Below are 15,047 nucleotides of genomic sequence, written 5' to 3' on the forward strand. Positions count from 1 at the left end.
AAGACTCTGTCCCGCCGCCCACGTCCATTGCCCGGAGTCGCAGTTGCTCTCGAACTCCACGTGATGTGTCTGGTCTTCGGGACATCAAGGTTAGTCTCTGTCATGTGCAATTAATAACACGATAGCATCTGCTTTTGGCCACCCGAATGCTCAGGGCTAACCCCCTCAGTCCCCCAGCTGTCATTTGGAATAGGGACAGCGGGTGGGGGTTTAGCTGAGTGCTGTACCCAGAGAGCTGCGCTTGGGCCAGTTCAATTGGGTGTACCTGGACCCTTGCCCTGGGAACACCATTCCCTCGTGGTGTCCTTTCTCCCAGTAAACAGAAGCATGGTGTCATACAGCACCAGGCCATCTGAGCCTACATCCTGGCCATTTAAGGGTGTGCTAGGAATGATCCCTGTTGAGCAGGGGCACTCACACACAGTGAGCCACGCTGGGAACCAACTGGGCTGCTTTGGTCAGTCTTTTGGATAAGACGCTTTGGATGTACACTGTCTCTTGCTGAAACTTATTTTTATTAAATAAGCCCCTGAAATGTTAGTTTCAGCATTTTGAAAATTCCGGTAACAGAGAAAGTCTGTATAAATGAGCAGTCGGTCTACTTCATGGAATTCTGAGTTTTCCATCCCACCATGCTGTCTCCATCTAGAAGTCTGGATTTAATACCAGCATGGCCACTAGTTGGTCAGATGTGAGTAGTACCATTTCATGGGTCCAAATCTGAGTTTCTTTGTTTGTCTAAGAGGGAGTTAGAATAGATATACCCTAATCTTCCACGCTAAACATTTCTGGTCCTTGTAGATACAAACCTTGTCTGCATATACTTTCCCTCCTGCCTTTACACCCAGGTATCAGCTGAGTTCCTGCAGATACTGCAGTGGGTCCAAAATAGCATTGAGGGAGACTACCTGGGTTTTTCAACACAGAGCACACCAGATTGTAAAGACGATTACCAGGTCATGAAAATGCACATGGAAATTTGGTCCTCAGTAGCTGACGTGTTTTATGTTTTCTCTTCTTTTGTAGATGGTGAAGAAAGCCAAGACTATGATGAAGAGTGCTCAGAAGAAGATGAATCGCTTGGGGAAGAAAGGGGAGTCAGACAGGCATGTGTTTGATATGAAGCCCAAGCACTTGCTCTCTGGGAAGAGGAAAGCTGGTAAGAAGGACCGGAGATAGTGTTTGTCCTTCTCAGCTGAAGCAGTTTGGCTAGACTGTTGTTTGTGTCTTGGTTTGATATGGTAAGGTTTCGCAAAATTGGAGTCATGATCTGTAAACCAGAGACAACAGTAAAATAACTATAGCACCTGCTGCTTTCCTCAAAACTATGGGTAACCCTCAACGATACAGGTGTGAGCAGTTTCTATCACTGCCTAATACTGCAAACATTTTGAGTAGACTGGTTTCTGCATTTAATGGACTTTTGATTGCATCAGATTTGCAGAAGTGGAAAGGGTTATTGGTGTGACTGTTGTTTTTTGTTTTTTTTAATCCTCACCCAAGGACATTTTTCCATTTTTTGTTCAGATAGAGTGGGAGGGAGAGAGAGGGAGAGAGAGAGAGAGAGAGAGAGAGAAACATCGATGTGAAAGGGACACATCGAGTGGCTGCCACCCGCACGATCAACCAGGGACAGGGACAACCAAGGTACGCGCCCTTAGCAGGAACTGAAACCACGTTTTTCTGGACCGCAGGCTGACGCTCTAACCGCTGACCCAAACCAGCCAGGGCGTGATTGTTGTTTTTGATGGAGAAAAGTTTTATTCTCTTCAAAGGGGGAACTTTGGTTTGGTTCCCTGCATGTGAAGAGTCCTTTCTTGCTAAGAAAACCTCTCCGCTTGTGGCCGTGGGCAGAAGGATGCCAGCATGAAATTAGTTTCTAGCCTTTTTGTACAATGTACCATTGTAATGTCTTTAACTGTTGGATCCAAAATGAACTTCTAATAGAAAGTAGTTTTGATTATTTATTTGGTGTTATTTTTTGTTTAGTTATAAATCACTGTCACTTTTGCCAAATGAAAAGGCTGGAAAAATACCCTTTTTTTAAAAAAGCAAAAATACTTTTTTTGTGGAGAGAAATGTAGCCTAATACAGGCATGACAGCAATTAAACGTGGGCATGTCTTGCTTCAGTAGTCCATGGGTAAAAATCACGTGTTGAGTAAAACACAAACACCCTAACACTACCACGGAAGCTCAAAACCCCCAGGCACAGTCCGGCTGTTGTGGCTTAGTGGATTGAGTGCCCTCCCAGAGACTTGAGAGGCCCCTGTTGATTCCAGGTCAGTGCACATGCCCTGGTTGTGGGCTTGATCCCCTGTGGGGGGCATGCAGGACGCGGCTGGTCAATGTTTTGTCTCATTGACGTGTCTGTCTCTCTCTCCCTCTCACTTCTTCTTCCTCTCTCAAATCAATAAAGGAAAAAAAATATTTTAAAATATACTAAAAACAAAACAAAACCCAAGCACAGCACAATGTAGGAAATGAACATGTTAAAATATGAAGTGTGTAAAATATCACCTCTTAACCACAAAACAGTGCCATTGTTACCACTTAGCTGGTATGCATTTAGCAAGTCCTCTTTGCTGACTCTTGGAACACTTTATTTCTAATTATATCTGTGCATGACAGTCTTCTAGTATTTTGCAATATATAGCAGGTCCTTGAATAATGTCATTTCCTTATGAGATGACATCATTTCTCCCATAGGCCATGACCTGTCCTTCTATCACAGCCATTCTCTGAACTGTCGGACTGTGTCCTGTGAGACCCTGTGCAGCACTTGACAGGCAGCCCTCTCCCTCTGTACACTTTTCTTCCTTGGGAGTCTGTCCATCTATGATCTAGTCCCAACCTCACTTTTCATCCTACTTGTCAACATTTCTGTATTGTCTATGATAACCCATGTTATAAATTACATACATAAATGTGGCTTATACGGCAACACATTACAAATGTGTTGTCATTCTCTTCTATGCCACATATCGATCTCTGTTCAAATCCATTTCTCAAGGTCCAGTTTCTGTGCCCAATACTTTTTAGCAATACCCCAGTAAGGTTTAACCCATTGTTCTCAACCGGGGCTCCCAATAAGGCCGCGACTGCTGCGTCCCTTCTCCAAGGGCAGCACAGTAAGTGCCACCACCGCTGGTGCAGCCAGTTTACCATGGTGGCGAGCACTGCCCCTCCTGGCCGTGCCACCGCCGCTGTGGGCCGCGTGTGAACTGTTCACGGAAACGCCGCTGGTGGACCGTGAAACTGGCCTTTCACTCCATTTCCACAAACTACCAATGTTTTCTTCTCCCGCCTGCCTCCTGTAAACAACTAAGCCTGAAAACCACTCTTTGCTCACAGGACGTAACAGGCGGTGGGGCCAAATTTGGTCCACGGGTCCAAATAAACGTTTAAATTGTTTTATAGCCTCAGATGTTTATTGGTGTATAGTATTATTATGAAATTAATTTTGACCTCATGGAGTCCCTGGCAGGGTCTTAGAAATGCCAGGGGTCCTTGGACCACTCTTGCTGGTATAGTGGGAAGCCCACTGAACTTAGAAGACCTTACTTAGTTTTTATCTGGTCTTTGCCACTTGTTGCTGAATAATATTGTGGTAGAATTCCTCATTACTTTCATCTATAATAGGAGAAAGTTTAGATGGTCTTTAAATTACCTTCCAGTTTAAATCTGCCTGCATTATGTACTGTGCTAGGAGCTTTATACATGTATTTTTTCACTTTATCCTTACATGTAAATGGTATCCCTACTGATATAAAGAAACAGAAATTCAGAGATTACATATTTCTTTTATGTTCCCCTTTATAACATAACTAGGCTCACGTAACCACAGTTCTAGACTTAACTAACAGCACAGTATTTGCATTTCAACACTCTACTTTGATATCTAATATTCCAAGTTATACAAAGTGTTGTCATCAGATTGGGGACAGTGATTTTCCTATCAGGAAATCTTTGTGTATAATCTTTTTTTTTTTTTTTAATCCTCACCCGAGGACATTTTTTGCATTTATCTTTAGCTAGAGCTGGAGGGAGGGAGGGAGGAAGAGAGACAGAGAAACATTGATATGAGAGAGACACATCGAGTGGTTGCCATCCACACGACCCCAACCGGGCCGGGGACAAACCACAACCAAAGTACCTGTCTTTAGTAGGAACCGAACCTGGGACTCTCTGGTTCGCAGGCCAAACTGGCCAGGGCTCTTTTTTTTTTTTAATCCTCACCCGAGGACATTTTTTAATCCTCACCCCAGGAAGAAAGAGAGAGAGAAACATAGACATGAGAGAGATACATCGACTGGTTGTCACCCACAGGGCCCCGGGGGACAAACTGCAACCTAGGTATGTGTCCTTAGTGGGAACCAAACCTGGGTCTACTCTGGTCCGCGGGCCGTTCTCACCGCTGAGCCAAACTGGCCAGGGCTGTATATAGTCTTGATACATGTGGAGAAATTCAGAATTCAGAATGCCCAGTAATGGGAGTTCATTGTGTAAGCTTAGGCCTATTTATAAGATTGAGATTTAGTTAGTTGTTTGGTTTTAAGTTAAGATTTTTTTTTATCCTCAGCCGAGGACGTTTTTTGATATTTGGTTCAGATAGAGTGGGAGGGAGGGAGGGGGGGGAGAGAGAGAAAGAGAGAGAGAGATAAACAGAGAGAGAGAAAGAGTGAGAGAGAAACATCGACGTGAAAGGGACACATCGAGTGGTCACCACCCACACCACCCAACCAGGGCCAGGGACAAACTGCAACCGAGGTACATGCCCTTAGCGGGAACCGCACCCGGTCTCTCCAGACCGCAGGCCGACGCTCTAACCGCTGAGCCAAACCGGCCAGCTTAAGTTAAGTTTTAAGTTCACTCCAGAGCTGTTTATTTGATTTCCATATTATTAATAGTAATGAAAAGTAAAGTCAGGAGTTAGTTCTAGCTCAACCTCTTATTCTGTTACCTTTGCCTAGTTATTACATACATGGGAGCACCTTTTCCCTCAAATATACATAACATTAACTGGGCACTGTTATTGTTATGCATATAAATGATTGTTTGGTTACAAATCATGTGGTATTGATAAAGAAATAAAAGGATAACTCTGTGGCTAAGAGACCAGTACAAAGCTCCTTATAGTATTTTAGTTTTCACTAATACATACTTTCAATCAACAGAGATACAATTTTCTAATGTCATCTGGAACAGGTTTGTGGTATATGTTTGGTTGGTTGTTCTTTAAGTCAAGTTTCCCAATATTTTCCCCATCAAATAATTACTTTACTTGGTAAGAATCTAGGTGTCATAATGAGAACAATGCAAACTTGGTCTTTAGTCAAAATCATCAAAACCCCTCTTCTAGAAGAACAAAAATACAAACAATAAAATGGCAATTAATACATATCTATCAACAATTGAATCTACAAACAAAATAAGCAAGCAGAATAGACACAGACTCATAGAGAACTTTTTGTTGCTTGCCAGATGGCTGGGGGCTGGGGAGATGGAAGATAAAGATGAAGGAATTAGGAAATACAATTTGGCCCTGGCCAGTTTGACTCAGCGGTTAGAGCATTGGCCTGTGGACCGGAGAGTCCTGGGTTTGGAACCCACCAAGGGCATGTACCTCGGTTGCAGTTTGTCCCTGGATCGGGTTGGGGTGGTGTGGGTGGCAACCAGTCGATGTGTCTGTCTTACATCGATGTCTCTCTCTCTTCTTCCCTTTCTCTCTCGGGCTCTATCTGAAGATAATTGCAGAAAAATGTCCTCGGGTGAGGATTAAAAAGAAATAAATAAGAATCTTTTTTTTAAAAAAAAAAGAAGTACAAATTTGTTGTTAGACTGATGCACCTCAAAGGGAAGGGGGCAGGGAGGGTGGGATGAGATAAACCAAAGAACTTCTACGCATAACCAATGGACACTGATAATAGTGTGGAGAAGGCAGGAGGGGGGCCAGATTGGGGAGGAGGGGGTCAATGGAGTAAAAAAGGGGGAACATCTCTAATACATTCAACAATAAAGATAAGTTTTTTTATTTTTTATTATTATTTTTTTTTAATCCTCATCCGAGGACATTTTTCCATTTTTTGTACAGACAGAGTGGGAGGGAGAGAGAGGAAGAGAGAGAGAGGGAAACATCGATGTGAAAGGGACAGACACATCGAGTGGCTGCCACCCGCACGACCAACCAGGGCCGGGGACAAACTGCAACCGAGGTACGCGCCCTTAGTGGGAACCGAACCCGGGTCTCTCCGGACCGAAGGCCGATGTAAAGATGAGTTTTTTTTAAAAAAGGGGTATTCTAAAACCCAAAAAATAAAAAACCCTCTTCTAGCCCTGGCTGGTGTGGCTCAGTGGTTGCATGAAGAAACTGATGTCTCTTTCATATGAATGTTTCTCTCTCTCTTTCTCTCCTTCTCCCCCACCCTCCCTGTCTCCTTTCCACTCTCTCTAAAAGTCAATGGAAAAATGATCCTCGGGTGAGGATTAATAATGACAAAAAAACCCCTCCCCTTCTAGAACTGAACCAAACATATTCCTGTAACAGCCTGACAACTAAAACATACACTCACTGTGAGATTAGTTGTTCCTTTTCATTTAGCAGGGGGACAGCACACAAAGTAAAAAGCTCCACTCAAAAATTAGAGAAAAGATGGCACGTTTGTACTGGGTGAAACCTAACACAGAGACTAATGTTTAAAAAAAATTTTTTTCCCTTTATTGACTTTAGAGAAAGAGGAAGGGAGGAGAGAGAGGTAGAATCATGGATGAGAGAGAACATCGATCGGCCGCCTCCTGCATGCTCCCCACTGGGGATCAGGCCCACAACCTGGGCATGTGTCCCGACCAGGAATCAAACTGGCAACTTCTTGGTGCATGGGTCCGATGCTCAACCACTGAGCCACACTGGCTGGACTATAATGTTTTTTGAGGCAAGAAAATCAGTACCTGTTCTAGTATCATGGATGAGGCACAGGTAAATGAGTTAGCAAGTCAGTTCTGGTGAAATTCATTGTATGGTCCACAAAACTATGAATGAACTTTCCTCCTCTCCGAGTGACAACAGTTTTGAATAGGAGAGATTGTGCAGTTGTTCAGGTGATTGTATTCACTTGCCAGCTGACAGTGTTTTTCTTTGTTCTGCTCTAGCATAGAGCTAGATAAATTTGGTACACAGAAGAAACTGGAAAACCTTTTTTTTTCTTTTTCCTTTATTTTCTTTTTTTGTGGTACGTGCCCCTAGCGGGAACCGAACCTGGAACTCTCTGGTCCGCAGGCCAATGCTCAACCGCTGAGCCAAACTGGCCAGGGCCTTTTTTCTTTATGTTAGAGAGAGAGGAAAGGAAAGAGGGAGATAGAAACATTGATGAGAGAGAACATCGATTGGCCGTCTTCTGCACGCTCTCCACTGGGGATTTGGCCCACAACATGGGCATATGCCCTGACTGGGAATCCAACCAGCGACCTCTTGGTGCATGGGTCGATGCTCAACCACTGAGCCACACCGGCCGGGCAAGAACTGGAAAACTTGACCTATGCCATTCAGGAGTCTGTAAACTCAGGAGAAGTACAAATCTTTGTTTACCTTTAGCAAACATTTTTGAGTAGATATTATGTCAGGCACTTTTCTAGGTCATGGGCATAAAGCAGTGAGTACAATAGAAAACGTTGCTGTTTTTATAGAGTTTACATGCTAGTGGGGAAAACAGTAAGAAATACACAAATAATGTCAAGAGGTTATAAGTACTATGAAGAAAAACAAAGTACGTACAATTAAGGAATAGTGATGGGCTATGCCATTTAAAAATAAGTGATAAGGAGCCCTGACCGGTTTGTTTCAATAGTTAGTAAGGGGTGGGGAACCATTTTTCTGCCACAGGCCATTTGGGTATTTATAACATTATTTGAAGGCCATACAAAATTATCCACTTAAACATTAGCCTGCTATATTTGGTCAGGCTAATTTGCTGAGGCATGTGATGTTAGCTGGTATTGATTTCTCAGGCCTTATATGGCCCATGGCCAGATGTTTCTTACTCCTGGTAGAGCATTGGCCTGTGGACCGAAGGGTCTCAGGTTTGATTCCCAGTCAAGGACATGTGCCTGGGCTGCAGGTTTGATCCCCGGCCCGTCAGGTTGTGCAGGACACAACCAATTAATGCCTTTCTCACACATTGATGATTCTCTTTCTCTCCCTATTTTTTTAAAACAATATTTTTTTCTTTATTGATTTGAGAGAGAGAGGAAGGGATAGGGAGAAAGAGAAGTAGAAACATCAATGAGAGAGAACATCGATTGGCCGCTTCCTGCACTGGGGATCTGGCCAACAACCTGGGCATGTGCCCTGACCGGAATCCAACCGGCGACCTCTTGGTGCATGGGTTGATGCTCAATCACTGAGCCACACCGGCTGGGCTCTTCCACTCTTCCACTCTATCTAAAAAAATCAATTAAAAAAAAATCCTTGGGTGAGGATTTATTAAAAAAAACAAACACAAAAACAAGAAAGGTAATGAGAACATTTCTGAGATCTGAATAAAGTGCTAAACATGGAGTTCCTCAAGAAAAAAATGTTTATTTTATATATATCTCTCATATAATGCACGTATATAAAAAGACGTCAGTCCTGGCTGGTTTGTCTCAGTGGTTAGAATGTCGGCTTGTGGACCAAAGAGTCGCGGGTTCGATTCTGGCCAAGGGCTTGCACCTAGGTTGCGGTTCATCCCCGGACCTGGTCGGGGTCGTGCGGGAGGCAACAAGTAGATGTGTCCCTCTCATGTCAGTGTTTCTCTCTCTCTCCCTCCCTCCCACTCTATTTGAAGATAAATAGAAAAATATCCTCAGGCGAGAATAAAAAACAAACAAACATATTAAAATGACTTCAGAATGACCATGAAGCAATATCTCAAACAGTTCAACCCTATAGTATACCTAAGTGTTTGAGGTACAGATCAAATAATCAGTGATGAAGCACATGACTGAATACCCAGCAAACCTCATCTACCTGTCAGCCATGCTCATAACTGAATCTTACTAAATTTAGCTTTATATTCCTCTTGGTGGGGATAAATCACAGGCCTTTTGCATGGATGGACACATGACAAAATAGGAACTTATTTTATGGGAAGAGTACGCCATACAGTTTCTGCAAGAGTGTGTAATTGGATACAAGGATGGCAATCACAACTTTTTACAAATGAGGCTTTAAAAAAAAATTTACAGAGTTGTTTCAGGATACAGTGTGTTATGGGCTAAATTGTGTCCCCCTTCCCAATTCACATGTTGAAATTCTAACACTTAGAATCTCAGAATGTGACCTTATTTGAAAATAGGGTTGTTGTAGATGTACTTAGTTAGAATGAAGTCACAGTGGAGTAGGATGGGCCCCTAATCCAATATGATTATTATTTAAGAAAATTTTTTTTATTGATTTTTAGAGAGAGGAAGGGAGAGAGAGTGAGAGAGAAAGAGAGAGAGAGGTGGAAACATTGATGAGAACACTGATTGGCTGCCTCTTGCATGTCCCCCACTGGGAAATGGGCCCACAACCTGGACATGTATCTTACTGGGAATGGAACCGATGACCTCTTGGTGCATGGGTCGATGCTCAACCACTGACCCACATCGGCCAGGCATTATTATTATTTTTAAACATTTTTATTGTTGATTATTTTTAGAGACAGAAAAGGAGAGGGGGAGAAATATAGAGAGAAACATTGTTATGAGAGAAACATTGATCAGCTGCCTCCTGCATTCTCCCTACTGGGGATGGAGCCTGCAACTCGGGCATGTGCCCTGACTGGGAATGGAACCAACAACCTTTACGTGCAAGGGACAACTCAACCAATTGAACCACACTGTCCAGGGCTCTAATGTGATCTTATAAAATGAATGCCAAGGGAAGGGACCTGCACACAGGGAGATGCCACATGAAGACTGCCGTTATGACTGCCACAAGCCAAGTAACGCCAGATCAGTAAGTAGCAGCTAAGAGAGGCTTGGAATAGTCTCCCTCACAGCTCTCAGAGGGAACCAACTCTGCTGACACTTTGATCCTGACATCTATTTCTACTGCTTAAGCTTAAGCCACCTAGTTTGTGGTATTTTGTTTCTGCAGCCCCATCAAAGGAATACGTGGTGGAAAGAACATGGACTTTGACGTGGACCTGGATTTTGATCTAATCTTTGCTCTGTGGCATAGTACCTTTTTGAATTATGAAAAGTAATTTTAACACTCATGTTTAATTATTATTCAATTTCGAATCATTTTACTTTACATTATCATTTTGAGGATTAAACAAGTTACCAAATATGTGAATGCCTGGCACACAGTTGGCCCTCAAAGTGGTGATTCCTTTCCCTTCTTGGTTTTGTGACACCTCCTTATGCACTTATTTATTTACAGTGACTTTTTTGGAACTGAAAGGGGTGGGAGAGACTAATGGAATAGAGAACTGATCATGGTTGCGTACTAGCCATAGTTATAAGAAACGTTAACCCGGCTGGTGTCGCTCAGTGGTTGAGTGTTGACCCATGCATCAAGAGGTCACCAGTTCAATTCGTGGTGGTCAGGGCACTTGCCTAGGTTGTGGGCTGATCCCCAGTGGGGGGCATGCAGGAGGCGGCCAATCCCAGTTCTCTCTCATGGATGTTTTTCTCTCTCCCTCTCCCTTCCTAAAAAAACAAAATTCAATAAAGAAAAAAAAAAAAAAGAAATGTTAATCATCCTTTGCAATGTTAATCATGGTTGCTTTGTTTTTAAGAAACACCCACTTCGACCTAGCTGGGAGGTGTGCCCCTCAGTAGCTTGCCTCAGGAATGCCTCCATTCTCCTAATTTGAGAACAAGAGGGACCACCTGATATCACTGAAAGATGAACAATCTAATTATCTATTGGAACGCTGAACACTGGACCCGTGACTGGGACTCACTGGTGACCAGCCCTTCCGACATTCCTTCCCCCTTTGACAGAAACCTTTACAATGCCCCCCCATCCCCATTGCCTGTAACCAGTTTACCCATTTTTTTCTTTTTGCTCAACTGCCCTTTCTCACGTGGTCATTGTCTCTCTACCCTTTAAAAGCAGTTGTGGGGAGGGGGGTGCAGGGTAGATTTTACAGGACAACCCACTGCTCTCCCATACTGCCAGCAACATTGGAATAACACACATATACGATTCTACCTGGTCTCAAATAGATATAGGAGGCCTCCACCCATTCATGGTCTGGTTTTATATATAAAAGAAAAATGACGTCAATTAACAATATCCTGTTTCATCCAAACTGTGGATGCCCTGTTGCAAAATAAACCCACAGGTTAGCATGAGTTAGCTTAAGATACTGTAGTTCATAAAGCTTTGTATCAGTGACCATGCCCAAAAGTCCTTGTACACATTAGGTGACAAAACTGTTGCTTGAATGTTTTCTACAACCTCCAAGAGTGTGAAGGCCTTGGTTACATAATTGTTTCCAGCATAAGCTTTTATGCACACATCACTTAAGGTTTTAGTCTATATCCTTTTTGGTTATTTGGATCACCAAATACGTTAAATTTGTCTCTTGTCTAACAATCACATTCATGTTTCCCGTATTCGAATGTTGAGCTTTAGTTTTTAAAGGAAGGAGCAAGAAAGGTGACCCAGATAGGAGAGAAATGCTTTCATGCTTTTGATTCACTGCGGTGAGCTTTTCACTCCCAGTGAGACCTGGACTCATCTGCTATGCAGATTTCCCAGCCTGGCTCAAAGCCAAGCAAGCCTTTCGCAGTCAGCAGCTGATTTCGTTTCTCTTGCGAGCCAATGGTGAACGGATACTTCAGAAAAGACGCTGGCTGAGTCACCTTCTGCAGATAAGCTGAAATATTAATAGTATCTCAGCCGGGCTCCAGCAGCAACCAGCCTCACTCCCAACGTCCGCCCGCGGCCCGGCCGTTACGGGCAGCACTCGCCCGAGTCCACGGGCCTGCGCGACAATGTTCCGGACTGTGCGATGCCGGGACGCCGAGGAAACCGACCGCGGTGAGTATCTGCGGGCTACACCACAGGGCCACCCCAGAAAACTCCCGACTCGGGAGCGAGGGCCTCCTAATCATGGGAGACAAGGAACGCCATTACGACTCCACATCGCAAGTGACCCCCGGCTCCGACCGTGGGCAGGGGCGGTGGAGCGGGATTTCCCGTGCAGGCCGCAGGCCGAAGCGGAGGTGCCGATGAGGGGCAGAGCCCGAGCGGGGCTTCCGGAGGGACGAGCTCGGGGCGAGGCCGAGCTGGACTTCCGACGGCATCCGTGCGGTCCAGGCCTGGCAGAACTTCGGGAGGCTGGGCGGGACTTCCTGCAGCCCGGAAGTGGGCGTGGCCGGAGGGATTTTCCGGCGTCATGGGCCGGACTTCTGGCGTTCTTTGCGCGCGGCCAGGCTGGGACTTCCGACGGCGCCGGAAGTGCGGATCTTCAGGTTGCCGGGTGGTGGGGATGCTTCAGGGCTGAGTCCGTATCCTGCGTCTCCGCGTCGGTCCCTGGCGCCGTGTGGCTGGAAAGCGACGGTGGCAGCGCACGGGCCGGCAGGCACTGGGCGGCAGGCTCGGCGGCGGCGTGATTGGTGAGTGCCGGGCCGCCATCTTCCTTCCGGCACGGGCTGCCCGGTGAAGGCGTCCGCGGCTTCGCCCAGGGGTGGAGGGCTGCCCGGTCGCCCCGCGCCTTCCGGAGCCCTGTTCCGAACTTCATTGCCCCCATTCATTCCCGCACGCACCCCGACTCCGTGCACTTTGACCTGCGCCCCTAGCCCCGCCGCCGGTGAGGGCCGGAGAGATGTCTCGGCGCCGCGGGCGTCGGTTAGGGTTGCCCTTCCCGGAGAGACCGTGCCCCCACTTCACGCATGGCGTTGGCAGGTGCGGAGAGGCCTGGGGAGCCGGCTCCCCCGCAGTGCCCCTTGGCTGGGCCCGGGAAACTGCGCCGTCGTGGGCGAGCGCTGTTGGTTTGGAAGTTTCCGTAATTTAGGTTTAAACGGACGGCCTTTAAGTCCAACGTGCAGGTCTACACGTTTGACCTTAGAGGTGCTCCCGGAATTACCTACCTGCGAATAAACAAAGTATCCAGGTAGTCGCGTACCCCAGGTCTTTTCTCTTCTCCTCGCCGCTTAATGGGCACCTCAGCACGCTCCCTTCACTGTCTGGGGCACCTCTGGGTCAAAGTCTGGTGAGCCAGCCCCAGGGGAAGTTTCTGACGGAGGTGGAATAACGCAGTGACCGCCACTCTCGTTTCTGTTAGTACTGCACTAGGAGACCGGAGGGTAGTGTGCCCTGGTCACATTCAGTAGTAGCAGTGCGACCTTAGGCAAGGGATGCCCTCAGTCTCCATTCCTAGCCTCGTTTTGTTATTGAAAAGGTTATGTTATAATGTGACCCGCATTCTTACAAAGACCTCGACACAGGACATCTTTAGGTATGCTTCCTTCCTCGCTCAACGTCTTAGAGTACTTTTTTGCTGGATAGCTTTGTCATAACTGTTCGCTTACTTTGCACTTGCCTTGAGCCAACACCTTTAAGTTTTCTCCCCCAACCCCCACGTGACACTAAGAGCTCTCTGAATATTCTGTTTTGGTTTTTCTAAGGACAAAATTTCATGTTTATTAAACTTCATCCTAGATTTTGAGCTCACTTTTTAAAAACTGTTGAGATTTAAAAAAAAATCTTGGTGGTTGTTTTCCATGCAGTAATGTCCCCTAGTCCAGTGTCATTCACAGAATTGGCCTATGCCTTCATCTAGATAAATAACAAAACATTTGAAAAGCAGGTTAATATTGCAGACAGATTACTCAGTTTGCCTCTCAGCTGATACTGCTCAACAGTTGAGTTTGGTGTTCAGCCCGCTAGGTTTTTCCTAAACAGCTTTCACAATAAAATGTTGTGAAAAACTTCATCAAACTTCTTGTGGAAATTCAAATTTATACGTATATACATATACATATATATATATATATATATATATATATATGTATGTATATACACACACACACACACACACACACACACACATCCCTTTATTTATTTTGGAGAGAAAGAAAGTGAGAGGGGGAGAGATAGAGAGAGACACCGATGAGAATATCGATTGGCCACTTCCTGCATGACCCGACTGGTGATCAGCTCCACCACCTGGGCATGTGCCCTGACTGGGAATCAAACCTGCGGCCTCTTGGTGCATGGGTCAACGCTCAACCACTGAGACACACCAGCCAGGCCAAATTTTATATTTTTAAATGCCATGTGAAAATTATATTCTTTAACCAGTCTTTAGAAATGATTAACACTTAAGCATGTGTTTTTCTCTTGCTAAAAGAAAAATGTTTTAAAATTTTATTGGATATAAAATTATGAGTAATGTTTTGGCTGTAGAAGGTAAAATGCATACAGCAGCATATATCAAGGGTAAATGAGTTGGGCAGAAAGAGAGTTTATATTAAATCCTCACCTGAGGATATTTTTCTATTTATATTCAGACAGAGGGAGAGAGAGAAAGAAACATCGATGTGAGAGACACATCGACTGGCTACCTCCTGCAGGACCCCAACCAGGGCCAAGGATGAACTGCAATCGAGATATGTGCCCTTGACCTGATTGAACCTGCGACTCATTGGTCCGAGGACCGGCGCTTTTAACAGCGGAGCCAAACTGGCCAGGGCAGGAGAGTATATTAAATCTATTTATTTGAATGATAGGATAGGGACATTGGATTTTTGGAGGGGAATAGCCTTTATTGAAAATACATGTTTTTTTAAAAACCAGTAGGGCATTTTATTCACAAACTTTCTGTTTATTGTGGTGATCTATCCTATAATATAGATTAGTGTGCATATTTTGAAGGAAAATAATTATCTTTTGGCATGTCGCACTTTGTTGTTAGTTTTCTTTAGGTGCACAGTGGTTAAGTAGCTGGTTTTTAGAGTTCTATTTCTTTATAGCTCTATGATCAATTTACTAAAGTGTTTAGCCTGTTAAATATTTAGAAACTGATTCACGGGTGTCGTGAGCATTAGTGACTGTTGTTATTGATCCAT

The 15,047-nt window shown here is 44.8% G+C and overlaps 1 protein-coding gene across 5 annotated transcripts in view; it reads left to right on the plus strand.

The window, feature by feature from the left end:
* The first annotated feature begins 11,896 nt into the window (after positions 1-11,896).
* WDR37 (WD repeat domain 37) overlaps positions 11,897-15,047 on the plus strand; it is a 78,984-nt gene continuing 75,833 nt past the window's right edge. For 3 of the 5 annotated variants that reach the window (XM_036261597.1, XM_036261568.1, XM_036261586.1), the window contains exon 1: positions 11,897-12,015. The gene's annotated coding sequence lies outside the window, so the exon portion shown is untranslated. Of the gene's footprint in view, positions 12,016-12,560; positions 12,594-15,047 lie in introns of those variants that run through there. The other 2 variants (XM_036261604.1, XM_036261578.1) reach the window with 2 other exon arrangements.

Source organism: Molossus molossus, unplaced genomic scaffold (genome assembly GCF_014108415.1).
Source record: "Molossus molossus isolate mMolMol1 unplaced genomic scaffold, mMolMol1.p scaffold_m16_p_1, whole genome shotgun sequence".
NCBI classification, from domain to species: Eukaryota; Metazoa; Chordata; class Mammalia; order Chiroptera; family Molossidae; genus Molossus; species Molossus molossus.